Raw genomic sequence first — 27,363 nt, 5'->3', positions numbered from 1 at the left:
TCCCCAAATGGCTGCTTTCTAGATGGCTTGGACTAAAACTTCTATCAGCCCCAGTTAGCACAACTGGGCTAGCTGGAGCTGATGGGAGTTGTAGTCAAAAACAATCTGGATGGCACTGGGTTAGGGAAGGCTGCTTTATAGCAACTGTGGTTTGCCTAATAGAGATGCCACATCAGACTATAGTTTATCAGATACCAGCACAAACTGCAGTTATCACAGATTAAGAAGTAAGGAAGAAAAAGTTAGAACATGGGTAAAGGAAGTGAGTTCACAAGCGTAAGCTTGCCAAGCTATATTTTATGCTGATCATTATTTTAATAGTAGTCTATCATAGTCTAGACTCTGGAAGGGAAAGTATTGCCTCAGATGCTAACATCAGTATTACAGCACAGGCTGATTTAAATGATTTGTGGGCCATATTCTTCTCTTGTTTCTTTTTCTGTTGCCATGACATCTTACCTCACAGTGTGGCTCTTGCATCACATTCTTTTCTAGTTACCTAAACACTGTCCTCGCTTAACCTTTTCATAAACCACGATAACAGGCAAAAGGCCATGTTTGTGAATCTTTTCTTTGATCAGGTCATAAACATTTATTAAAAAATAAGTTGCCAGAGTGGTTTATAGTGCATTCAAACAATAAAACAGTGATGGTTGCATTCAGGGTATATGGATACTGAGGTCTATGGATACTTGCGGAAAACATTTTAGCTATTTAGGGGTTTATAACAAAATTAAGAGAGGCCCATAGCTGTCAACCGTCCCTTATTTGGCGGGAAACTCCCTTATCCCAGCGCCGTGTCCCTTAAATTTGGTGATGTCCCTTAAATTTCCTGAGTTTCATGCTCGCCCGGCTCGGGAGGGAAGCAGCAGCTCGGGGTCCTCCGCCGCGAGAGAGAACGCGCGACAGAGCTGCCGTATCTCCACCTCTCCCTTTTCCCCCTCAGGGGCGCGTCGTGAGGAGACGGGCGGCAGCGAGCGGGCAGGCAGCCCCTCTCTTGCGAGACTTCCGCCGCGCTGCTGGGGGAAGCAGAGGCGGTGGCGGCTGAGGAGGCGGCCTGAGGGAAGAGGAAGAGGAAGAGGAGGGGATGGGGAGGGACGCAGAAGGTCGGCGCTTCAGCGGCTGCCACAGTGCCGCAACCGCCTCATGCCGGGCTCGAGGGTGGCATGGGCGAGAGTCTCTCTCGGGCGGGGAAGGGCCGATGGAACTCCTCGTGCCAGGACAACGGCAGGCCCAGCGTGCTGCTTTGCATACCCCCCAACTAGTGCAGCATCTTAATGTAGTGATTTCCCCCTCTGCATCCCTTTCATAACTCTATTTTTATAAATCATTCGTCCATCCATAGTTCAAATTTCTACTACAAGTTTTCTGTCAATCCTACCAATGTATGTAACTCTTAACAATAGCTTTTCAACTAAATTATAAACTTTCCCCATTCTTTATTAAAGAGGTCCTCTTCCTGGTTTCTAATTCTGCCTGTAAGCTTTGCCATCTCCACGTCGTTCATCAGTTTTGTCTGCCACTCTTCTTTGGTCGGAGTTGTAGACCCTTAGGATCATCTAGTCCAACCCCCTGCAAAACACAGTCAGTGGCAGCAAAAGCAGCATGGTTCCATCAGTGGCGGATTTCTGTATAAACTAAGCCAAAATCCCTTACTTTGGCTCCTGATCCCTTATTTTCGAGGCTGCTGGTCCCTTATTTTCAAATCTGTAAGCTGACAGCTATGGAGAGGCCATAACTTGACATTGCTATTGTAAATAATGGGAAGGGAAAGGAAAGGTTTGCACTATTTCTAGTCTTTTTTTCCGTTATTAAAAAAGAAAGGGAAATGGCATCAATCCAGTTTAGAAATAATCTTTTACAGGTCACCTTTCTGAGTAATTGGTACTGAGGCTAAACCCTATCACTAGTCAAATCTATTTTTCTTGTGCATTCCGTCTACAGCACAAAGATGTAAATCTTTTCCAGCATCTTAATCTGTATTCAGATAAGAACCAAAAGACTGATTACAGTGTGATGAATCAATTCCCATGATGAGGCATAAGCTTGTGGATGCCTGAGTTTCATCATTGTCTGAAATGTAACATCAGATTATGGAGCAACGTCTAGATTTTAACCCATACATTTTAAAGTCAAGTAATTCCAATCCACTATAATAAAATTCACAAAGATCATCGCTGCCACAAAACTTTTATTGTAAAAAAATAAGAAAAAAAACCCCTTTAAAAACTGTTGCCGTAGAACAGCATATTTCATAGCACTTAATTCTGGGTAAAACAGGTGTGTTCATAGAAACACACATCTGCTTTGAAGCCAAGAAATGCACAAATTGATAATAATGAAACCAAATAATGAAAATAATTATTTGAAACATTTAAAACAGATAAGGAAAAGGGATTTGCACCAGAAATATCTAGATTAGAAACGGATTTGGTCAACTCAAAAACGAAAACTCTTTCAAAGGTGTACTGACTCCTCCTTGATTGGGAAGTCAAGGAGGAAGAGATGAAAACCGCCATGATCAAATGGGCCCAGGATTTCAGGTATAATATAGAAATGAAAAGTGGGGGAAATTATGGAAAGTAAATTGGAAATTTACTGCATGTTATACTTTGAGGGAAAACCTTCAAAAAATGCAATACCGTTGGTATTTGATGCCATGCAAGCTTTCAGAAATGTACAAAAATGTATCTAGTACTTGTTGGAGATGAGTAGAAACTGGTACTATGTTGCACATGTGGTGGCTATGTAAAAAAATTAAGATCTTCTGGGATGACATCTATATAGAACTTTAAAAAATGTTTAGAGTTTCATTTAAAAAAAGACCAGAAGCATTTCTACTTGGAATTACAGGATCAGACATTCCTAAGAATGTAAAAGAAGTTTTTTTTTATACACCACAATCGCAGCAAGAATCTTAATAGTGACTAAATGGAGAAGTGATAAAATCCCTTCCAGGTCAGAATGGTTACAAAAACTAGCCGAATATGCAGAGCTAGCCCAAGTAGCTGAAAAAAATGAAAGATAAGTGAAAACAAGTATTGCAAAATGGGAGGTTTTCAAATCATATCTTAAGATCAATTGTGGTAGTATGAACTTGGTTGCAGCCTTCGAATAACTTCTGTAGTTGTACTAAGTAAGAAACAGGGATATAAGAGAATAATACTTTAATATAAAATGAACAGATAGATTTATGCAATAAGTTTGTAAATATTAAAAGAAGCATTGAGAAGACGGGAAGTTAGATGTACCTTAAGAAGATTTACTGTCAAAACAGATGATTTTATTCTTTTGTTTATTTTGTATTTGGTGTAACAAGTGTCGTAGATGTATGGTTTTTTTTTATTTTTGTTGGTGTTTACAACAAAGCATAAACAAAACAAAACAAAAACAAAAAAATGCACAAACTGAAGCTAAGGCACTCTGCACATCCTCTGAGAATCCCTCCTCTTGAGCCAGTCTTCTCTGTTTCATCCAAATTTGTGGCTTCTGTCACTTCATTTTGCTATATTAATTCTCCATCTGCCAAACACTTCAGCATGTACTTGAATCCTGCTGCATTATTGCTAGTTGATATGGCTTTGATTTATCCACAGAACAGTGGCATAGCGTGGGTTGTCAGCACCCGGGGCAAGGCAAGTAATTTGCGCCCCCTAACCCGTGGATTTGCGCCCCCTAACCCGTGGATTTGCGCCCCCTAACCCTAACCCCCAGATGTTGCGCCCGGTGCGGCCGGCCCCCCCTGCACCCCCCACGCTACGCCACTGCCACAGAAACTCAGCAAGGTCAGGAACTTTTTATGCATTTCAGTGCCTGGGGTGAACAGTGGGTAGGTTTTGAATTTTGAAGCTACTGAATGGGAATATTTTTCTTGCATAGCATTTTCCCTTCAACAATTGTAGGGATTAAGTATCCTTAGAATAATTCTTCTGCTTTAGGACACAATCCAGAATTGTGGGCTGGCTTCAGGTCATACTCTTTGCCTGTAATCTGGATAGTCAGCTGAATTAATACCTATCCCTCTCTGGCCCTGTTCTGTTCTCTTAATGATGAAAACATTGTGAGTCACTGGCAGATAGAGGCTGGTTCAAAGGGCACTTTACAAAATCACAGAGGAGATTTTGAAAGGTGGGTGGCCTGCCCACCTGTCAGTCATGTGGTATCACAATGACATCATGTGATTGACAAGCAGATGGCCCCACTCGCTTTCCCGATTTGAAGCTGAAACTTTCTCCACCCTGACTCAAATGATAATGTTATCTTGGAATCTAAAGTAATGCCAATCAAAGTTAAATACTATTTGACCAGCATAGTGCATGTGATCTTTCTAGATGAGTTATTTTAACATCCCTTCTCTAATCTAAAGCACTACAGTAGTCCCTTTCTTTAAATCCATTGTATTTAGGTTTTCCTAATATATGAGTGATTCCTGTAAGAACAACAATAAATTAGTTTACCAGCCTCATATATGAAGATGTACCCCTTTTTCAAGGTCACCCAAAGAGAAATTGAAATGTTCTTCGTTTGCAAAATATACTATAGGGCGTACAACTGCAATCCTTTGCACAGCTTCAGCCTTGAAAGTTCTACTGAAAGCAACAGCACTTACATGTCAACTCCTCGGTGTGTGATGTTGTGTTGTCTAAACTTAGGTTCTATGTGATCAGCTTTCTCTACCCATTGTAGTGGGAAGTGCTCTGTCCTTTGAGACGTTTCCATGAGAGTCTGAATTAGTAGAACTGAGAGTAAAATTCACTCCACGGGTTACTTCATTACTGGCAGGATTTCATATTTGAGTCTTATTTACAAACAGAATAGAGAGTGCTTTTATGACGCTTATGTAATCGGAATATGTTTTATTTGAGTTGAGAACAGTTCTACCAGTAGCATAACAAATCTGGCTACTCTGTTCTGTTCTGGTGCAGTGTGGAATATGAGGTTGCTGAAATCTTCTGTCTTAGAGAATTCAAAAATCAAAAAAGAGGGGAGAGGAATCAAAATAACTAAGGCTCAAAACAGACTGGCAGGCGAGCCGGTGTAAAGAAAGTGGCTGGCTAATTGTATTCCCTCATGATCCCAGTCCAAATGGACCAGACGACTTGAGTGCATAAAAGAGCACATGTGCCACGAGTTTGAAAATCTCTGGGAATACTAAGGGGCCTTGTGCCACCCCTGATGGAGCTGAAATTGTAGTGAACAGAATGCTGGAACCATGTTGTATTATCAAAGGACATGGAACCACTTATTCCAACTAAACACTTAGTGCTGTCATGCTGGCGTGACAGAAAATGGCACTAAAGCACAGACGAGTGGCTATTTTAGTTTGGATAAATACACTAGATTGTCAAGCCCTGTTCTTATATCAGCAAAAAGTGTTGGGGACATTTGTAGATATGTCTAAAATGAGATCGCCGTATTTTGCTTAAGTAATTTGCCTTCCCAAAAAATGTGTGTGTGTGTGCATGCTTCCCCCCACACTGTCTGAAGCTGTTTTGCTAGATATACTCTCAGATAGATATACTATCTATATCTATCCATCTGATAGGTGATCCATCTGATGCCTATGTAAGTAAGTAATTTTGTAATGCAAACTAAAAAAAAAGAGTGACCCATGCTTCTATGTGAGCTGTTGGGTTGGTTAGTAAGAACATGTCTTCAGAATGTCCAGTGCTTTAATCCCTGACACGTGTCTGTTCACAGAGAAATTTAAGAAACAGGATTTCTAGTCTTTTGTATGTTACTTTTTAATCCCATGAACAAGGAAATTCTGTGGAATAGCACCACATTTGGCTGGTTTGCATATCAGGCTTACATTCTCTCCCCTTCTCTGACATGGCTGTGAGTTATTAGAAAGCTTTTTCTTCCATTTTAGAATAAACACACTTCGCCATGTAGTCTGAGCTTGAAGAAACTGTGGTTTATCATAACTATGGTTAGTGGAAACAAGCCAACCTCAAATCATAGAAGTTGACTTCTTTCAACTAGCCATAATTCAGTTTAACCACACTTTAGGGTGTATGAACAGTATTTAACTACAGTTGATCTAAAACTGAAGTTGAAGCTTTAAATCTCTGCCTCATGACTGTGTCAGAAGAGAAGGAGAGGGAGAGCACGAGAGCTTCAGGTTTTGTAAAGCTAAACCGTGGTTTAGCATAGGATTTTGTTATACGCCATCCCAGTCTCCACAGCAGTGTGAGATTCCTGGGGCCGTGCGCTTTACCCAGGGTCTTTATGATATAAGATTTATTTACACATATACTGTATACAACCTGGGCCTACTATGGAGGAGTTTAAAGCATTACTGTCCTTTTGAATCGTACTGTTGCTTGAGATAAAATATACATCAAGAGACACATACATTTTGCTATGCCCTTCTCTCAGTATCCATGCTGAGAGGCGCTCTTTGAGAGCGTATCTTTCCCAGAACAAACCCAAAGCAAGTGTAATCTTAATTTATATGCTGCGCCTTGTATGCACAAACAGCTTTTCCACAGGCTATGCAGACATTTCACAATGAATCCATGCTGATGGAGCACTGGAGAATAACATGATGCCAACCCAGAGAATTGACAGTGGGGCATATATTCAGATTCCTTTAAATTTTTAATTTTTTAAGAACATTGTTATGTCTTTCTCTACTAGGGTAGGAGCAAATATCTTGCCAGCAGTGCTGGAATGCCCTTAGGATCCCCGGCAGCATTTTAAATTATATTTTATGCACTGCGAGAAAGGCTGGAGGTAAACCTTTTAGGTGTCTGCACTGTGTATAAAGTGAGAGTGAATAGTGGCTGTGATTTTATCCAAAACTTTTCAGTCTTTTCCTTCCTTCCTTCCTTCCTTCCTTCCTTCCTCTTTCTTTCTTTCTGATTTTATAATCACCCACCATAAGCTGAAGCTATGTATTTTGTGTGCGATTATGTGCACTAAGCCATTTTAATTCCATTCATCTCCAAGATACTTTACCCAAATGCAATTTATATACAGGGTGAGTCCTTTAAAAGAGGCCCCGTGGATACAGAGTACACATGTTCCACGGGGCCTCTTTTAAAAGACTTACCCTGTATCTATATTTGTGATGCTCCTGCAAGACCCAAGCTGGGAACAAAAACACTGTTGCTGAGGGGTGGACAACAGCACTGCTATAAAAGGCTGGCTAGATGTACGTTCCATCGTAAGTAAAAGTTAAAGAAAGCTAAGGTCATAAAATGGCAAGGGAATGTTGTGGGTATTTTTTATTTTTCTTGATATTTATTTTATAAAGCATAGTGCCTTCTCAGACATGGCAGAGCTCTTGATGACTTCTAGTGGATGGCATATAGGCAGTAGCTCCTATTAAGGATCACACTGGCAGTAAAGAGCAGCAGCACCAACCCAGATAGCACTGTTAGAGCAGCCAGGATCAACACCTCCAGCACTTCCAGTATTTCCCCCCTAGTCATGGTGGCTGCAATAGGGGTGCCCCTGCCACCCTCCCCTCTGGCATCACCCAACATATTATTCCCTCCACATTGTCCCCACTAAACATTCAAATAAAAATGAGTGCTGAGGTACAGTTCGCAAACCGGGACACTACTTCTGGTTTTGCAGAGTTCGTAAATCGAATAGCTCATAAACAGGGCTGTTCTTAAACTGAGTGTATCTAGCTTTTAATAACATGTTTTTTTCTACTCAGGATTGTTGTATTTGTTACTTTAATTTATTGCTGTTTTAAGATACGTAAACCATTCTGAAATTTGATGATGAAGAGCAGTATATATTTAATTAGTTCAGGTGCTATGATACAGCAGCCAAATAATGCACCAGTGCTATGATGAAGTACTGACCTCAACAAAAGGCACTATAAAATGCTGCTTTAAAGTGCCAGGTAGCTATTTAGCTGGGCCCTCCACACAGGACAGTAAACTCCCCACTTTAATATTTCCAGGCCCCCTAGCCTCTAACTCAAGGAGTACTCCACCCCTGGTTCCTGTCTCACTCAGGAACCTTGCGATCAACTTCCAAAATAATCCAGAGGATTGTGCCTCTGTCCCCTCGTGGCTTCCCAAAGGGGTGATCTCCTTTGGTTGTGTCCCTTCAGAGTTAGCCTTCATTGGCCCTGCCTTGAAAAGCCTTATCAGCAAGGAAGCTTCAGTGCTGAAAGACATCTACCACAGGCATGACTCTCCAGCCAGCTTTGCGTTGCTGCTCTTTGTTGATGTCCTTGGCAATTGCACAGTCCAAACTGAAGGTCAGTCACATGTTCCTAATTTGCTGCCCTTCCTTTCCACTGACTTCTCTTCTTCTCCAGCCGTGATTCTCATATTTCCTCGCATAATAATAATAATAATAATAATAGAATCATAGAGTTGGAAGGGACCCCAAGGGTCATCTAGTCCAACCCCCCCCATGCAAGAATCTCAGCTAAAGCATCCATAACAGATGACCATCCAGCCTCTGCTTAAAAACCTTCAAGGAACGAGAGTCCACCACCTTCTGAGGCAGTATGTTACGCTGTCCAACAGCTCTTGCCATCATAAAGCTTTTCCTGATGTTTAGTTGGAATCTCCTTTCTTATAACTTGAAGCCATGGGTTCTAGTCCTAGCCTCTGGAGCAGGAGAAAACAAATTTGCTCCATGTGACAGCCCTTTAGATATTTGAAGATGGCTATTGTATTTCCACTCGGTCTCCTCTTTCCCAAGCTAAACACACCCAGTTTCCTGAACCATTCTTCAAGGGGCTTGCTTTCAAGACTCTTTATCATCTTGTCCACCCTCCTCTGCACATTGTAATCCAGGTGTGATCTGACCAAGGGAGAATAGAGCAGTACAACTCCTCTTGATCTAGACACTATTTCTGTTGATGCAGCTTGGAATAGCATTAGCTTTTTTTGCTGCTGCATCACCCTGTTAACTCATGTTGAGCTTGTGGTCTACTAAGACCCTAGATCAGGGGTGTCAAACTCAAATTCATCGGGGGCCGCATCAGCAGTTTGGTCACCCTCAAAGGGCCGGTTGTAACAAGTGGAGGTTTCCTGAATGCATGTAAAGTGGAGGTTTCCTGTGTAGAACGGCCGGCGCCGCTAGAGGGCAGATGTTCTCTGGCTTGTAGGCTACTGCGCATGCGCTGAAGAGGCGGCTTTCTTGTGTCAAAAAAACCAAACCAGAATAAAAGGTGAAGGCCGGCGGCGGCTACACGGGCCACATGACGAGGTCTGGCGGGCCGGATTCGGCCCGCAGGCCTTGTGTTTGACACCCGTGCCCTAGATTATTTTCACATGTAAGCCAGGTGTACCCCATCTTATATTTGTGCAGATAGTTATTCTTGCCTAAGCGAAGAACCTAACATTTGTCCCTCTTGAAATCCATTTTGTTAGTTTTTGGCCACTTCTCCAATTTGTGAAGGTCATATTGAATACTGATTCTGTCTTCTGTGGCATTAGCTACCCCTCCCAAATTTGATGAGCATTCCTTCAATACCTTCATACAAGCCATTTATAAAGACACTGAAAAACAACAAGCCCTGGACAGAACCCTGCAGCACCCCACTTGTCATGTTTTTTCCAGGATAACAAGGAAACATTAGTGAGCACTCTTTGGCTTCAGCCAGTCAACCAACTACAAATCCACCTAACAGTTACCTTGTCCAGCCCACATTTTACCAAGATATTCTCTGCAAGAATATCATGGGGACTTTGTCAAAAGATCAAGATACACTATGTCCACAGCATTCCCTTGATCCACCAGGCTTATAACTCTACTAAGCAAAGAAATGAGATAATGTTCTACAAGAAATTAGAAGTATTCTATAAGGTGTAGACAGCAGTCACGAAATTAAAAGACACCTGCTTCTTGGGAGAAAAGCAATAACAAACCTAGACAGCATCTTAAAAAGCAGAGACATCACCTTGCCGACAAAGGTCCGTATAGTAAAAGCTATGGTTTTCCTAGTAGTGATGTATGGAAATGAGAGCTGGACCATCAAGAAGGCTGATTGCCGAAGAATTGATGCTTTTGAATTATGGTGCTGGAGGAGACTCTTGAGAGTCCCATGGACTGCAAGAAGATCAAACGTATCCATTCTTAAGGAAATCAGCCCTGAGTGCTCACTGGAAGGACAGATCGTGAAGCTGAGGCTCCAATACTTTGGCCACCTCATGAGAAGAGAAGACTCCCTGGAAAAGACCCTGATGTTGGGAAAGATGGAGGGCACAAGGAGAAGGGGACGACAGAGGACGAGATGGTTGGGCGGTGTTCTCAAAGCTACCAACATGAGTTTGACCAAACTGCGGGAGGCAGTGGAAGACAGGAGTGCCTGGCGTTCTCTGGTCCATGGGGTCACGAACAGTCAGACACGGCTAAACGACTAAACAACAACAACAAAATAAGATGTAGAATATTATGCCCACCTGAAGAAAAGACTTGTAGATTGTGTACAACAAATATGTTTACATATTATGAGGACAAAGATTGTACATGAAGACACTTTATTAGGAGGAGTTACACAAATGTTATCAGGGAGAGGGGAATTAAGCTAGCATACCCACAAGTGATAGCAAAGAACATGTCATGGGTAAGTAAATGGACATCCATTCCAAAGGAGCTTAATTTCATAAGGGCCCTCAATTCCTCTATTTATTTTCCATTTATGTGTATTCCATGGCCATAGGGGCCTGTGGCCCTCCAGATCTTGTTGGATTGCAAATCCCATCAGCCATAGTCAGCACTGCCACTCCTGATATAGACCCTCTATGAAACCGATTCCCACTTGTGGCTTGCTCCCACCCACCACATTCATAAGGCACTATTGCTTAGAAAAGTGCTTAGGAAGCACGTCCCTGTGACTTTTGTCAGTCCAGGCACTGCTTTTCTTCATCTCCAAGAAAGGGAGGATAAACAAGCACAGTGTTTAATGATTTAATGAAGATAGTTTATAAGATACCGGTAATCTATTCCTATATTTTGCTCTTTTTTGAGGCATATCCTTCTCTTCGAATTCATTAACTTAGGTAGCTTTCCATAGATGGTGGCGAGGATGATGACTTATAGTGGTTCAAATTCTCGTTTCTGATCCAAGGGAAGTTTCTCACATTGCCATTTACATCTTATGCAGACTTTATTAGGACCAGACTTTTTAAAAACTAATTTTCAAAGCGGAGACACGCTGACCCACTCTGCACATGCTTCATACATCATATGGCTGAAGTAAAGAACATCATCTCTTTTGTTCAACGCTGAGGGTTTTAGAAAAGAGAGAAAAAATCCTTCTGGTCCTTTTACTTTCCTGGCCTTCAAATAAAGCTAATTACAAAGGGGGGAAAAGTTGGAACTGGTGGAGAGTGATCATTTAAAGCCATTTCTTTTGCAGAATGGAACAAAAAGAAGTACCGAGGGCATGGATAGGCCCTGGAAAAAAAGAAAAGAGAAAAACCATCTAATGAGGATGTTGAGATAAGTGCTTGTGAAGAAAACTGGCAAAAAAAGAGCTTTTAGTCTAAAATCCATAAATAAGTGGGCATCAGATGGGTACTAGAACATTTATAATAAGAGAGGCCACCAAGCTGTATCCCTCAATGCAAGAGCTGCAACCTTAGAAATCTTATTTCTTAACAAGCTACTTTCTCCCCTTTTCAAATATTAATTTTAAAAAAAGAAATACTTGAAAATTAAGGAGTTTTATTCATGTCTTTGAATCCATTATAGAGGCAGGCACCATCAGTAGGTCTGCTTAAATTTATAATTATGACAGCTGGCCGGCTCCTATCACTCTATGCATGGAGAAGTTCTAAGTGGTTTGGACCTCTGATCTCTTTGGCGACCTTGAAACATGGATGAAATATGCACTAGAGATGTACAGTTTCAGCAAGAAGAGTCACACGCAGTCTCCTCTTACAGACTGCTGCTCCGACCCTTGGCCCTGAATCACTGGGGGCTCGGATCCACTTGGTATACAAAGATGTGTACAGGCCAGATATTTGAGGCTCAGTCTAATTATCCGAGAAGGACTTTGTCCTCACGCATTGTCTGATTCAGCATTTAATGCTGCTCTTGTAGGGCATGAAAGAAAAGGGGAAAAACAAATCTGAAAGGGAAACGAGATAAAAGGAGGAAGAAGGGGGGGGGGGGAATCTTTTATAGCTCTGTGCTATTTTGATGTCTGCCATCCATTGTGAGCTCTGCTGCTATTGAGCAGGAAGGATGCTTGGTTGAAGATGGGTAGAATTAGTTGTAGTGACCTACCTGCATGCTAAGCACCCAGCTGCCCTGACCATGTCCCCCCCCCCCTTGCATGTGAAACCACATGTACCTTGCAAACTATTTGACTGGCTTGGGCAGGCTAGATGCTATAATCTACTTGGTCAACAACTAACAACCAAATTAGACATTATGTTAATTGTGTGAATGCAATCAATATTCATTTTCTCCTGTATGCATCTTTATAGCTCTGTTTGGTGGGGCATAGATGAGCGAGATCTTGAGCAGCCTTGGGGATGGGAAGGGGAAGGATAAAGTTTAATTATTTCCCTTTTACCCATAGTCCTGATAAAATTATCCCCCCACCCAAAACTGCTGGCTGCATTTCAAAGGAAACCTCCATTGGTACTACTGGAGACTTTTTTTAAATAAAAAAAACCCACATGAGAACGGGCCTTCTCTGCAGTGACTCTGTCTGTGGAACACTCTCCCCAGGGAAGTTTGCCTGGCACCTTCATTACACACCTTTAGGCACCAGGCAAAAACGTTCCTTTTTAACCAGGCCTTTGATTGATCCAATTAACATCCTATGCCCTTTTAAAATGTGGTGTTTTTGTGTGGGTGGGTGGGGGCTATTGGGTTGTTGTTTTTATTCTTATTAGGTACCGTATTTTGTGGTTTAATATTTTGATTTTATTCTGTGAACCACCCTGAGACCCCTGGGTATAGGGCCGTATATAAATCCAATTAATAATAATAATAATAATAATAATAATAATAATAATAAAAGCCCACCTCCCCTGATGTCTGCATGTATAGCGTAAAAATGTCTGTAGGCAAGGAGCCTTTGCATGAAGGCTTTCATGGGATCCGGAACTGGGCTCCAGTTCCCATGGAAACCTTTGTGTGCATAACTATATGAGCAAAGGCACCTCCTTACAGATAGGGTGGGTGTTAGAGGGCCGAACTGCTGGGTAAAGTCCCACTCCCTGTCCCATGTCCATCAATACAGGAGCTATAATGTGCACACAGGGCTTAAGTGCCTTGGGAAATGCCTGAAAGAGAGATACCTCACACCTGCTGTGATCTAGTTGCCATGTGTGAAGACAAACAGCAATTTGAGAGAGCCCGATAAAGTCACAGAGAGCTGACTTTTGGACTCTATGAGATATCAGCAATTTGGGGTGCCAGCTGTCTCCCTGCAGACCTGGTTTAGGGGCAGTGGGCTTTGAAGTGTTTTCCACCTAAAGTTCAACCAAAGTATTTGCAAATGAAGGCAAATATTACAAAACACCAATAAGCCTCCAGTGATTCCATCAAAAGAAAAGCAAACCTGGCTAAGTTCTGAACCCTCAAACTTCTCAGAGAAGTGGGTTGAGCACAGTTGCATTAATTTGTGGCTTTCTGTTCTTAGGGAGTCATCAGGCACCACTTTGATAACACAGATCTTAAAACAACAAAAAACATCCAAGGGGAGTCGAGGTGGCAGAGGCCTGAAGGAAGAGGGCAGAGGAAGTAACAGATAGAAAGCCAATGGAATGAAAGATGGCAGGTCCCAGACAAAGAACACTAAGGGGAGGAGTAAACAGAAAGAAAAACGGGGGCAAAACCAAAGGAAGAAGGGAAGTTTGCCTTTGACACTTGCCTATCTACTCAGATCTAACCATTATTTATCATTACAATTCCATATGCAATGCCATCATGTGGGAGCATTTGCAAATAACTTTAATAATCCGTGGGGACGCAGGTGGCGCTGTGGTCTAAACCACTGAGCCTAGGGCTTGCCGATCAGAAGGTAGGCGGTTCCAATCCCTGTGACATGGTGAGCTCCCATTGCTCGGTCCCTGCTCCTGCCAATCTAGCAGTTCGAAAGCACAGCAAAGTGCAAGTAGATAAATAGGTACCACTCCAGCAGGAAGGTAAACGGTGTTTCCGTGCACTGCTCTGGTTTCGCCAGAAGCAGCTTAGTCATGCTGGTCATATGACTCGGAAAAACTGTCTGTGGACAAACGTCAGTTCCCTCAGCCAGAAAAGCGGAATGAGCACCACAACCCCAGAGTCGTTCACAACTGGACTTAACTGTCAAGGTCCTTTACCTTTACCTTTTAAAATAAAGCATTAATTAAAAAAACAGTGTCTCATATAAATTACACATTATTTTACCACTTCGGCTTCGAAATTTGTCATAAAACAATGCACTTTAAAATGGACCAAAATCAAATCTGTTTGCTTGCTTTGCAGTAGGAGGCTGAGATAGCTTTAAATGACAGTGTGATATCAATTTCATGAGACTCTCAGAAAACAAATGTGGTTTCTTTCCAGTGCCCTTAAAGTGTCTTCCTTGTCAGAAATACAAATTTTGTTGTCTCTCAGTAGCTAATTAAAACAATGTGATGTTTCAGAACTTTTGAAATAAAGTAACGGACTTAAATAAAAAGAACAACCCAGCCTAAAGTTAATGACAATCTTTGTTATGTATTAGTGTCTTTAAGCCAGTGTTCCCCTAACGTCCGCTAGCTAATGTGTATCTTCCCTACAAATTAAAATTAGAAATCACCAGTCCTAAAAAGGTTAATGATCCGCTACTGTAGACCATTGGGAGTACAGTGGTACCTTGTTTAAGAACAGTCCGGTTTAAGAATGATTCGGTTTACACACTCCGCAAAACCGGAAATAGTGTGTGGGTTTGAGAACTTTACCTCGGTCTAAGAACAGAATCCGAATGGTGGAAGGGCACTGGTGGTGGGAGGCCTCATTAGGGAAAACACGCCTCGATTTAAGAATGGTTTTGGTTTAAGAACGGACTTCCGGAACGAATTAAGTTCATAAGCCAAGGTACCACTGTATCTGATTTGTATGTGGTGTTCATAAAATTCAATAATGGTAATGATAGATAAGCATTGAAACACTTTTAATGTGGGCCTAACTCTCCAAAACCTATCTGTCTGGTTAAGGCCTAAGAGTGCCTGGGGCTATCCACAAGGGTAGAAAATGCAGAAAGTCCCAGGTTCAGTTTGTGACATCTCCAGGCAGGGCTGGGAAAGACTTCCATCCAAAACCTTGAAGGGCTGCTTGCCTGCTAGTATAGACATTACTGGGCTAGATGAATCAATGGTCTGACTCAAGATAAAGAAGCTTCCTATATCTCTGTGGTGATGGTATAGCATGGGAATAATCCACTAAACATCATAAACATCTGATTCATTTCAGCAAGGCTGCCTGAGAAATGCAGCAGTGCTGGATGGATGGTACATTGTGGACGCGGTCTTCATAGATTCCCATCACATTCTTAGGGATTAACTAATATTGTCTGTTAAATGAGTTATAAATTATAATTATAAGCCACAGCACTTTAATCAAGCAATCGCTTGGGGAAAGCCATGTTCAGACATGAAATTAAGAGTCAGTACAGGGGAAGCCAAGTGCTGTGAATTTATATTGATATCACCAAATCCATTCCTTGGGGACGTTAAGTATGATGACAGATAAAATCAATTATTTCCCTCCTTTCTAGCTTTTCCCTTTTTAAAGAAACATAAAACTGATCTATAACCTTGTTTTGATACCTTAACACGCAAAAATTGCATATTTAGTGATTGCAATATGAAACAATAAGGCTACTGTACTTAGTCCTGATAATTTACTTAATTAGTTGACTAAGGTGCAGGGTGGGTGTGTATTAAGGTAGTGTGTAAATAAGGGCTTGAAACTAGTTTCCTGTATATTGGCTGCCTTTCTATTTTGTCATGGAGTGTGTGGTTACGAGACTAGAGTTCCTCAACAAAGGAAAACATAGCTTTTTTTCTTCTTTTAAAATTATTTTGTCACATCCAGCTATAATCAAAATTGACCATTTGAATTTCTTTTGCATCCTGAGACCTGTGCTTTCAAGAAAGTCACAGTAAAAAATATAAAGATGATTTTGGAAACAGCTATAGGTTTTCATGTTGAAGACTTCTGTCTAAGGCAGCAAATTATGCATTACAAAATGAAAAGAGGACAAAATTTCATATTAAAATTGCGTAAACCAATTTATGTGAATAGATGCAAATTTAGATGTCATTTTAAAATAGAAATTTACAGCATCTCATGATAGGGAGGAAGGCTTTTATGTCTAGCTAGCTAGCTAGCTTAACACACACAGACATACTGCTTTATACAAGTCTCAAAGCAGTTTACAAAATAATAAATACAGTTGACATAAGAAGCAATTAAGCTGAAAAACTGCATATAATACAATACAATACTTGGAGCATGTGGCTTGCTAACTGTTTGTTCCAGGCACCTGCTCACCCTTCTTACAATTCCTAATCTTTTCTTTTTTTAAAAAAAAAAAGACTTCTACTTGGCAGCACTTAAAATAGAGGACTCTTTCAGATAGTCTGCTGATAACCCTTCAAACAGAGGACTGTCCCAAAGGCAAGACGCATGACCAACCTCTGCCTGACTTTCTGAAGTAGAAATATTGTATACATTAACAGAGGGGTAGCCAGTGTGGTGTTTTCCAGATGTTGTTGGCTCCAATTCCCATCATCCCAGTCCGTTGGCCATGCTGGCTAGGATCAATGGGAACATCAATAGGACATTACACTGGCGCCTTAACAAGTTAATCCTGGAAAAGATAGCCGGTGCACTTTACCTGTAGGGCCTTAAAACAACAACAACCCTACTACCTTTTTGTAGCTTTTGTTTCCTGGGATCAGTGCAAGGATAACAGTCCTACCAAACCATTTTAATTGCAACCCTGAAACATAGTCAGTTGCAATGTGTCTACTGTTCTGTGAAGGAGAAGTGAAGATGTCTCTACTTGGCCATCAAAGTGGCTGTGCCACAAGGGATCTCTCTCTCTCTCTCTCTCCCCCCCCCGTCCCCCAATCCCTCTGTTTTCTTCTCCTATCTCTTCTCCTGCTGTGATTGAGCATTATGAGATGAGTCACGCCTCTATGTGCAAGTCCATGAACCAATTTGTGTGTGGAGTAAATGATACGTATGGATTGCAGAGAACAGGGTTCAGGTCTGGGTCATCACATGCAGAGCTCTCAGCTAATATGAAAGATATAGACCTGGATTACTGTCTGTATTGATTCAGAGAGTAAGAGAGGGACTTTCATTGTCCTTTCATTTAAGTCTATTTCCTGTGCTATGATCACCATTGTCATTAATGTGGCAAGATCGCTCTGTTCTGTACTTACTTTTAATACAACAAATGCCAGTTTTCAACAAACAGCATGAAGGTTTAAAACATGGGTAGGCAAACTAAGGTCTGGGGGCCGGATCCGGCCCAATTGCCTTCTAAATCTGGCTCGCGGACTGTCCGGAAATCAGCGTGTTTTTACATGAGTAGAATGTGTCCTTTTATTTAAAATGCATCTCTGAGTTATTTGTGGGGCATACAAATTCATTCATCCCCCCCAAAAAAATATAGTCTGGCCCCCCACAAGGTCTGAGGGACAGTGGACTGGCCCCCTGCTGAAAAAGTTTGCTGACCCCTGAAAAAGCAGGAATGTATCATTGATGTATTATATATGTCTTTGTTCACATATATATCTTTTGAAATACACCAATAAGGCTAATGGCCAGGTTCTGTATACTTTTTATTATTGTTATAACAGATTTTTTGCATGTTTGGCCTCCTGATACCTCCCCTCAAACTTCATTTGTAAAAGGAACGCTTATAGGGCTTAACCCTCCATGAAAGATAGGCTGCCTAACCCAGAAGCCCTGTCCTTAGATCAGAAATGTATGGGATCAGGCTTCATTTGCCCTGTGATGGTGATACCATCCATTCTGCTCATAATCAAAAGTGTGGTTTGGGGGGGGGGGGCATTATTTCACAGGTGGGACCTGCCTAAATGTAGAACCTTACATTTGTCCCTATTGAAATTCATTTTGTTAGTTGCAGCCCAGTTCCATGGGTGTAGCCAGGATTTTTGTTGGGGGGGCAGGACTTTGTTGTGGGGGTAGAACCTATGTGATAGATCAGTTAGTTAAGTATTTCTAATGTTTTACTTAATTGGGCGGTGGCATCTGCCTCCCCACCCCCCCGCTTGGCTACACCCATTCCCAGTTCACCAATCTGTTAAGGTCATATTGAATCCTGATTCTGTTTTTGCAGCATTAGCTACCCCTCCCAGTATGGTGTCATCAGCAAATTTGATGAGCATCCCCTCAATACCTTCATCCAAGTCACTGAAAAACAACCAGCCCAGGACAGAACCCTTCAGCACCCCACTTATCACATTTTCCCAGGATGACAAGGAACCATTAGTGAGCACTCTTTGAGTTTCATCAGTCAACCAGCTACAAATGCCCCTAACAGTTACCTCATCCAGCCCACATTTTACCAGCTTCTCTGCATGAATGTAATGGGAAACTTTGTCAAAAGCCTTCCTGAAATCAAGATAAACTACGTCTGCACCATTCCCTTGATCCACCAGGCTTTTAACTCTATCAAGAAAACAAAAACAAATGAGATTCCCCTACCATGACTTGTTTTTGACAATCCCATGCTGGGTCTTAGAAATAACAGCATTTTCTAAGTGCTCTAGGGTCTTTCCTGGTCTCGAGGTCAAGCTCACCGATTGGTAATTACCTGTTGGATCAGCTAGTGTTCCATCTAGACCAGCATCCTGTTGTCACAGTAACTAACTAGATTCTTGTAGGAAACCCACAAGGAGGACCCAAAGACAAGAACACTCTCCCTTCCTGTGGTTTACATCAACTGGTATTCAGAAGCATTGCCGCCTGTGACCGTGAAGGCAGAGCAGAGTCACCATGACTAGCAGATAGACTGATTGCCATATCTACCATGCTTTTAATATATTCTGGTGATAATCTTCACTTCTCTTATATATCTATATTTCTAGGAACTGTTGAAAGATGACCATAAAGAAAAGGAAACTCAAAAGCAGAGAGAGAAATAGCAGTCCCTCAGAACACAGCCTGAATTAGGAGACTATTTGACTATTTAGACTTAAAATGAGTATCACGGTTAAATATATCAAGTCAACAAGACTCCCCATGCCCTTGTAGAGCATTTTGCACCTATAATCACACATTGAGTCATCATCATATAATACTGCAGAATGGCGAAATTAATGAGCAGTTGAATTTTCAAGGAAAGAACTGAAAACATGTCAGAAACTGCTGATGCATGATGACCTCATTTGTTCATTTCTTTACCTGCATAGGTTTGGATTAAACAAAAATGTGTTTAGGTGTTTGCTCGTAAGGCTAGAAAAATATATCATGTCATAAAGAAGGAAACTACAGTTAATCTTATTTTCACTCATCTTTTATTATATAAATAATAGGAGAAGGTTTTATGAAACTGTTCCACTTGGGTGTGACCATATTCCTATTGTTTTTAATGGCTCATATTACCATCCTCTGATTCCTTGTGTCAAAAATTCATTGCTGGAGAAAAGGCAGGGACAGACTGGTGAACATCATTTAAACTCCACTCCAGGTCTCCTTGTCCTCTTTCATGGGGCTACATACTGATGGACAGATTGTTCTGCCTTGCAGAAGATGATTAGGCCTGATATGTACAAAAATTTCATTACATCATAAATGTGTTATTTCATATTTGGAGGAGGGCATCTATCAAAGAAAATTTGAAATAGCTTTAATACTTTTTGAATGTGTTTTATAAAAACATGGTCAGGGAGAAGGTCAAAATTGAATCGCTCTCCCTTGACATTTCATTTTCTACGTGTAAGGAATATTTTTATAAGGCAAAATATTGAATCATGTGATTTCCCTCATCTGTGCTCTCAAATGATACACAGTTCAGGAACAGTTTTGCCATGTGACGCTGAGTGTGCCTAATTTTGAAAATTCAATAGCTTAGCAACATTGCTAAAAATATATACTGTATACAGGAATCTAGCCATATGCATTGATCAAAACCAGCTTGGTCCTTGCAGTCCAGAGTCATGCTGCCACACCTCAACAGTAGTAGGATGCTGTTACTTGCTCATCTCCTGTTCACTGTGATATGAAATTAGTCCTGGCCATTATTTCCACTGGTTCCTCTGGCTCTGCTTTGAGTCAAAATTAGTTGAATGCAATCCTTAATCTAAAGGCAGAAGTGGGTGGTTGCTGGAATATACATTGGTACCTCGGGTTAAGAATTTAATTCATTCTGGAGGTCTGTTCTTAACCTGAAATTGTTCTTAACCTGAGGTACCACTTTAGCTAATGGGGCCTCCTGCCACCGCCACGCCACTGCCATGCGATTCCTGTTCTCATCCTGAAACAAAGTTCTTAACCTGAGGTACTATTTCTGGGTTAGCGGAGTCTGTAACCTGAAGCATCTGTAACCTGAAGCGTCTGTAACCCAAGGTACCACTGTACTGTAAACAGGATTTTTAAAACTTCATAAGGTAAATATATCTCACAAAATACTCAGTTCTCTTTCTCTGTCCGCCTCTCTCTCTCTCTCTCTCTCTTTCTCTCTCTCTCTCTCTCTGTATATATAAGTGCTGTTTTTTCTAATTTTATTTTTGCTTTTAGTTCACCGTGCTAGAAAACACACCAATCTTGGGAAATCAAGCTAATGTCTCCCAGCTGTGCAGGAAAAGTGTGAACAGCTCTGTCAAATGAGCTACCCCCATCTCTCTCTTTTTCACCAGACAGCATCTTATACTTGAGCAGTCCCTTCGCATTTGCCTTTTGAGCTGGTGTGACATAACTGCTGTTTCATTGCCGACAGGAAAGTTTCTGTGAGGGATAAGGAACTGGTCTTTCAGCTACCCTAGCTGGGGGAAGGGGGGAGAAAACGGTTTTAGTTGCAGGCCCATTTTACTGGTGAATGGCTAAGGAAAGCTGACAGGATAAGAAAAGGATACACGGACACGGCTCTATCCTAAAGGTTGCTAATTGACCAAGTGGTAATCTGAGGGGAAGTATTATCCAACCTTGAAATGCTTTCGCCAGATTAAGTACATTGCATGTCATCAGTTAACCCATTGAGTACAGTGGCCAAGTGTTTTGACAGTCACATCTGGTACCATAGACTTCCATGTTACCTAATCAATAGTGATGTAGGAAGTACAATAGATAAGCCAATCCAAGTGCTTCTTTGTTTCATGCACAAATTCAGGGGGCATTGGAAAGGCTAACCACAATATTTTTTCAAGGGCAGCAGGGCAGCTGATCTTTCACATCAGGTGGGTAGGGAGGAGAATTTAAAGAAACATTTGGTGCGAAAATATGGCAGAAAATACCAGCAGTCACAAAGTTAAAATTTAAACTTTTTTAACCAAGCATTTCCCAATATTCCTGAGATGTTAGTAAACCACTGAGAGCCCAATTCCGGGGAGCTGGTATTCAAAAAAGGGAGCAATGATTACACCTTGACTGGCATCCAGTTAGACTAGTTTAGACAGTAAAATAAATCAATAATAAACCCATAATCCGATATGGATTTATGACTGAAGACTTTATCTGATGCTAGTGGGCAGTGCCCAGAGCTGCCTGGGAGTTTTTAGAGACCCCAAAATGCTGTGTTTTTTAAGCGAATGCTGTCATTTGTGAGTTTGGACCCATCACACCAAAATGGGTCATGCCAAAATGATGTTTCAGTCCACCATCTTGATTCAAAATAGTGGCTGGCATCCAAATGATGACAGAGTCCACCACCTGCACATTGGGAGCCCTCACTCCGAGGTTGATGATGATACCTCAAGAGGCAACCAAACCCATGCCACATACCTCTTTAATTACAAATAAAATGCCTCTGCTATTGTGGAGTGATATTACCTTTGCATTATTTAATGTTACTCCACTGGAAATTTCATGATTACAGTGGTGCCTCGCAAGACGAAATTAATCCGTTCCGCGAGTCTCTTCGTCTAGCGTTTTTTTCGTCTTGCGAAGCAACCCTATTAGCGGATTAGCGCTATTAGCGGTTTAGCAGCTATTAAAGGCTTAGCGGCTATTAAAGGATTAGCGGATTAGCGGCTAAAAGGCTATTAGCGGCTTAGAAAAAGGAGGGGGGAGCGGGAAAAAATCGGAACACTTGCAAGACGTTTTCGTCTTGCAAAGCAAGCCCATAGAGAAAATTGTCTTGCGAAGCAGCTCAAAAACGGAAAACCCTTTCGTCTAGCGGGTTTTCCGTCTTGCGAGGCATTCGTCTTGCGGGGCACCACTGTAGATACTTTATGGTGCTCATGCGCGCGCACACACAAACACAGAAAATGTGGCATAAACAGATGCATAATATCTAAAGTACATACAGTGTACTTTATTTACACATTTATCTTCTCTTTTGCTCTTCTGCAAGGAAGTAGCATACATGATTTCCCCTTTTATACTCACATCTATCCAGTGAGGGAGGTTAGATGGAGAAAAAGTAGCCAGTTCAAGGTCTCTTAGGCCCCATCTGCACTATACATTTAAAGTAGTATCATAAGCACTTTACTCAGTCATGGCTTTCCTCAAAATAATCCTGTGAACTGTAGTTTGCTAAGGATGCTCTGAGTTGTTAGGAGACCCCTATTCCCATCACAGTTAGAATTTCCAGAGTTCTTTGGGAAGAGGGACTGGTTGTTAAACTACACTGGGAACTGAAGTTTTTGTGTGGGGGGGGGGATATGGGTCTCCTAAGAACTCGCAGCATTCGTAACACACTACACTTCTTTGGGGGAAGTCATCCTGTTTAAAGTAGTATGATAGTGCTTTAAATATATAGTGCAGAGATAGGACCGCAGTGTATTTTATGGCTGAGTGAGGATTTGAACCTAGATTTCCATGAATCTAGTCTAGCACTCTCTAACCCTTCAACCACACTAGATATTTTTCACAGATCAGAGATAGGGAAGCCATGGCTCTCCAGATGGACTCCCGTCCCTTCCGCTCCAAATCATGGCCAATGGTCAAGGATGATGGGAACTATAGTACAATAGCATCTGGAAGGCTTCAGGTTCTTCACCTCTTCCTAAGCATTAGTTTCAATCTTTTTCTTCTTCTAGTCAGCCCATTAACAAAGGAAAAACAACCCATTTAACAAAGAAAGAGAAGATGACTACTAGTCTCTTGGCCTCTGTTTCGGTTCACATGGCATGGTCAACATTTCTTAGGCAGAACCCGTTGTGTGACAGTTGTTCAAAAAAGGTGAAAACAGAAGTGACCTCTTCCAGCATCTTGGTAACTAGGGTTGGGCTTGCACAAACAGCTTGGCATCTGCCGCCACATCTTTAGCGAGTTGGCAGCCTCGATGCCCTTTGCAGGTTGCAATCAAACCTGCCTTCTACAGAAACCTCTTTCTGGCTGATTAACTTTAATGTAATTTTAATTAAAAACCACAGTGTCAAAGGGTTTAGCTGCTTGAGAAATAAGCACAGATTGTGGCACAGTGGCAGCAGTCACTTGGAAAATGGAAATGCATCCTGACAATATTGTGCGGGGGCCAGATAAACAAAGCTGCAGCTCTCTTACCTCGCACATCACAATAGCAAGGACCACTTACAAAAACCACATAGATCCCTTTGCCGATCTCACATTTCAGATGTTTGATGTTCTACAATCTCCAATGCACCGTTTCAAATATTATAAAGTAAAATGAAAAACAAAAAACCTCACAGCCTTTTTCTTCAGCATTATGAATTTAAGGATAATTTTTATATATGTGTGTGGCAATTCTTGTTTGTTTTGAATTGCTGAGTTTTTTCTTCATGGTCTGAAATAACAACTCCCATTCCCCCCACCTTAGGTTATGAAGAAGAAGAAGGGGGAAAACAGATACACCATCCTTCTCCATTCACATCTGAAAGTAAGTTCTATACATGTGATGTTTCAATTTTCTTTGCTGCTAGCTCTTCATGTCGCTTGAAGCACTTGAGACCCTTCTTTTATTGTTAGAGAAACTGAATTATATTATAATTTATTTCACTGCATTCAGAAACTACTAAACAATAGACAGTTATATATGGTACTTTACTATCTTCATATCTTTAATACACCTTTATTTCATAGTGCAGAGATGACTTTTATCCCATTTGTATAGGTCCATGGAACTGCAGAAGGTGGCATTGCTCTGCTTTGTCAGTAGGGCAGTTCCTTCTTGCTGCTCAGTTTCAGTTCTGAGATCTGAGAACTCATCAAAGTGTGCAAATTTCAAATACTTTTCTGCACAATTTTATTTTTTATTTCTATTTGAATAAAAACATTTCTCTTCTGCTGTATGTTACACTTACCCTAAGCTTTGTACAAATTGAAAACCACATGTATTCAATATAAATTTAAGATATTTAAAATATACGGTATTACAAAATTTATATGAAAATAATAGCTGTGGGGATTCTGTCATGCGTCTTACTGATATTCCTGGTTTGGGAAGGGTTGAGTGACAGAACCTGTTTTTAGAACCCATCAAGGTCAGTGCATGCCAGATTTGTTATGTATTTTTGGAGGTTTTTAAAAAATAGGTAATCCTATACTTATTTAACTGGGCGTGAGCCACACTGAACTCAGTTCTGCTTATCTCTATGTGGATATAGATCATGGATAGGCAACCTAAGGCCCAGGCGCCAGATGCGGCCCAATCGCCTTCTCAATTTGGACTGCGGACGGTCCAGGAATCAGCATGTTTTTACATGAGTAGAATGTGTGCTTTTATTTAAAATGCATCTCTGGGTTATTTGGCGGGGGGGCATATAATTTTTTTCAAAATATAGTCCTGCCCACCACATGGTCTGAGGGACAGTGGACCGGCCCACGGCTGAAAAAGGTTGCTAAGCATATAACTTGACAGTGACTAATAAAACCCTTGAAATGATAATGGAGTAAACAGCTGATTTGCATACTCCAGGCATAAGATAACCAGTGGCATTGTGAAATCTGCCTTGTTGTCTTTCCTTTGTAGGCTAATGCAGTTAAACCATAGCTACTCCTTATTATTCATGCAGGCACAGTACAAGAATCCATGCAACTGGGGGGGGGGAGTAGGCAAAACAAGCTGCAGATAATGTAGCATAAGGAAAAAATACCCAGGTTGTGAAAATATAACAATTAAGGAATCTAAGTTGCAGAAAGATGGAACAAGTTGGTAGATGTTCTGATAAATATTTGTAGGAAATGCTTGCAGTAATCAAAATATTTTATTTTTTGAGAATAGTTATGAAATATTTGGAGCCCAGGAAGATTTCAATCAGCTTTTTTTGTTCAGTAGAGGAGAATTTTCTCCATCCCCTTCAGATTGCTGGGGCATTTTCAAACAGATGGTGGCTGTACAGGTGGGAAAGTTTCCATGTGAACAGAAGGGTCACAAATGTACTTACTGAGAGGATAGACAGAACTATGGGGGAGAGTTTAAAGCAGTAGGCAAAGGGATGGGAAGTCTATACCAAACCCAACAGTGAGGAAGAGGTTGCTAAAATAAGCAGATGGATAGATAGCAGGGAGATAATAATGAGTTCTGAAATATGGAATACACCTTTCATAATCAGACATAATGGAGAAGAATGGCCTAATAGCATAAACATGGAGATAAAAAATGATGTTCAGAATATTTTAAAAGTGCCAATGTAAGATGCATGGCCAATAAAAAAAGTAAAAGCAATATTGTGTGCACTTCCCATTATATTAGGCTGATTTGTATACAACACTAAACCATGGTTTAGCATTACGAGCATGACCTAGAACAAGGCTGAAGAAGCCTTGGGCTCACATGCTTGCCCCTCTCTTCCTTCGCATCATCCCCCACCGTTGGCCATTCTGGCTGGGCCAATGGGAATTGTAGTCCCAAGTATCTGGAGGGCACTAGGTTGGCTACCACCACCATAAACACTTGTGCAGGAACCTGTTCAAAAAGTCCACATTGTGCTATTACACATAAATTATGCTTCCACTTGTGAAAGAGGTTGTGCAAGCAGAACCACATCTTTGGATTGGTTTCATTTTTCTCACACAAAACAAGGTACAAAACAAAGGTATCCCTTTGGACTCTGACCCGGTACAATTTGTTCAGTAGGATCCCAAGCAGTTATAGTACTTGTGTTATTGTAGTGTGGAAGCTCTTAAGTGTGATCTGTGAGTCTTGGCTTAAATAATGTTTCAGCTGCAAACTCACTAGGTAGCTGAAGGCTTAGGCAAACAAATATTTATGTTTGTTCAATGAGTTCAAGGTGGCATATATTGAGAAAAAGTAGTGGGTGTTGGCCTGGGTCATAGACAGCAGTTTGTTAAACCCGTAATCAGCACCAAAGAATAAGGCTTCATTCCTAACACAGCTTGTTGTTGTTTAGTCGTTTACTCGTGTCCGACTCTTCGTGACCCCATGGACCAGAGCACGTCTTCCACTGCCTCCCGCATCTTGGTCAAATTCATGCTGGTAGCTTCGAGAACACTGTCCAGCCATCTCGTCCTCTGTCGTCCCCTTCTCCTTGTGCCCTCCATCTTCCCCAACATCAGGGTCTTTTCCAGGGAGTCTTCTCTTCTCCTGAGGTGGCCAAAGTATTGGAGTCTCAGCTTCAGGATCTGTCCTTCCAGTGAGCACTCAGGGCTGATTTCCTTAAGAATGGAGAGGTTTGATCTTCTTGCACTTCTTGCAGTCCATGGGACTGCACAGTCCCACAGCTTACCTGAAAGCAAACCCTATTTGATTCAGTAGGACTTACTTCTGAATAGACACAATGAGGATTGTATTGTAGGTCAGAACTGGAAGATGAACCAGGAGGAAGGCTCTAAGAACAAGCCAGAAATCAGAAACTGAAATGTAATAAAGAATACAGGAGCATACAAAGCTCAAAAAGCCTTCATTGCTCGAACAAGTCTTAACTGGTGCAGGAAGCTCTCTGATACTTTTTCCTATCTAGCAGAACAAAATGGCCAGCCTGGGTAGGCAAGGTCAATTCTGAAGTTACCGGTACTTCATTGAGAACCTACAGTTCATCACATGCAGATGTTTCACACACATCTAGCAGTTCTTAACTCTGCCCCATGGTTACCCAGTGTGCTCCATGGCTGAGCTTGAGTCCCCACTTCACCTCACTGGTTCCTGGTGAGGTCCTGTTACCCTCAGTTCACATCACCTTTGATATAGGGCTGATGACTCATTATAAGTTTGTTGAGAAGAGATCATGTTTCTGATGCATTTTGAAATCTTCACAGTTCAAAATCAATATAAAATATAATCATAACAAGCTAAAACAAGGTGATCATCATCATAATAAAAAAAATCTAAAGCAA

At 41.3% G+C, this 27,363-nt stretch overlaps 1 protein-coding gene across 3 annotated transcripts in view; it reads left to right on the top strand.

The window, feature by feature from the left end:
* LOC310689841 (eomesodermin-like) overlaps nt 1-27,363 on the top strand; it is a 155,186-nt gene that overhangs the window by 5,093 nt on the left and 122,730 nt on the right. The window contains exon 2 of one of the 3 annotated variants that reach the window (XM_083468172.1): nt 23,888-23,947. The exons of the other annotated variants lie outside the window; for them this stretch is intronic. The gene's annotated coding sequence lies outside the window, so the exon portion shown is untranslated. The remainder of the gene's footprint in view (nt 1-23,887; nt 23,948-27,363) is intronic. 3 annotated transcript variants of the gene reach the window in all.

The sequence above is a fragment of the Podarcis liolepis genome (assembly GCF_965112155.1).
Source record: "Podarcis liolepis genome assembly, chromosome: 12".
In the NCBI taxonomy this organism is placed as follows: domain Eukaryota; kingdom Metazoa; phylum Chordata; class Lepidosauria; order Squamata; family Lacertidae; genus Podarcis; species Podarcis liolepis.
The sequence above is the reverse complement of the archived record's forward strand: the minus strand, read 5'-3'. Positions and strand labels throughout refer to the sequence as shown.